Source organism: Echinops telfairi, unplaced genomic scaffold (assembly GCF_000313985.2).
Source record: "Echinops telfairi isolate 266 unplaced genomic scaffold, ASM31398v2 ScPeMD7_18;HRSCAF=68, whole genome shotgun sequence".
Taxonomy (NCBI): Eukaryota; Metazoa; Chordata; class Mammalia; order Afrosoricida; family Tenrecidae; genus Echinops; species Echinops telfairi.
Genome location: NW_022103915.1, coordinates 13,811,381 through 13,812,811, shown reverse-complemented (window position 1 = coordinate 13,812,811; position 1,431 = coordinate 13,811,381).

The window sequence follows — 1,431 nt, the reverse complement described above, 5'->3', positions numbered from 1 at the left end:
AAACAAAAATTCAAACAAAACCCCTCTGAACGTGACTTGGAGCCGGCAGAGTCGGCCGTGGCCCTCAGCACAACCACCGACAGTGCTGTTCACGAAACTACCATTGACATCCATTCCAAGTTGTAAATGCTAGTCTCTCTCTCTCTCTCTCTCTTTTTTTTTCCAATAAAAGACCATTAACTTAAAGTGGTGTTAAATGCTTTGTAAAGCTGAGATCTAAAGGGGACAGGGCAGTTGAGAGGCAAGCGTACAATTCAATTACCAGAGGTCCAGCCCACCCCCACCTGCTCCCCGGGCTCCCTTCTCTCCAAAGGAACCCATCTCGGAGCCTGAGACCTTTCCTAAAAACCCTTGGCTTCCTCCTGTTCACAGCCATGTAGGTCAAGTTGCATTTTTGCAGGGGGTGGGCGTGGGGTGACTGTTAAGACGCCTCTGAGCTCTGCTTGCTCTCCAGCGGGTGCTCTTGGGGGTGTTTGGTCACCGAGCTACTTGAGGCCACCAGTGCAGGAAACCTGATGGAGTGTCACCCGATCATGGCGCGACGGGGGGAGCAGTCAACTCTCCTTCAGCCCGTCTCCTCCTGTTCTAAGTTTGCTGCAGTCGCTCCTTAATTCACACAACTTATTTAAGTGTATGATCCTCCCTTGGCATTAACATTTTTACACTTGATGCCTTTTCCTCCCCCCACCCCCATCCCCTCCAGTGGAACTAAGCGCTTAACCCTCCGCATGAAAGAACTCCAGCTTGGGGGAGAATTCTGTGTTTTAGAAATGCGAGGATTGGTCTACGGCTTGGAGCCTCCCCGCGAGACATTGATTTCTTGGGGAATGAGGGACCCTGAGCAGTTTGCAGAGCCTTCTTGGCTGGTGGTATTTTCTCAGCAAGGAGGTTGGGATGGTGTGTTCCCGTGTAGGTGGCTGTCGCGGGCTGGGGAACAGCAGGCTGCTTGCAGGCAGCGAGCAGCTCTTGGCAGCCAGCTGGCTGTGCTCAGGGTTGATTTCTCGAGCCCCCAGCTTCTCCCTCCCCTGCTCCCCATCTCTGGCGTTTTGCAGCTTGCTCAATTTTTCTGCCAGGGTTGGGTCAGAGCATTGGGGAGGTGAACCGTGCCCAGCTGTGTCTGTCAGCAACTGGTCCTAGGAACGAAGGGTTGGCCTGCGTATTCCCCGAGGCTGTAGGAGGAACACCTTAGAATACTGTGCTGGTCTCTCTGGGTGGTGAGAGCAGGCGGCCAGGGTCTTCCAGGGTATCTGCTGGAGACCTGGATGGTTCTCTCGGGGTTGTCACTCCAGGGTCAAATTTTAGACCCGTGGTCAATGATCAGCCTCCCAGCAGTATGAAAAGAAGGGATGGATTTGATTTAAGAAGTGTACTCTGACCCTGTCTTTTTCTAGAAGCTGGGTGGGACTCAGTTCAGCCACCTGCCCTGCAGAC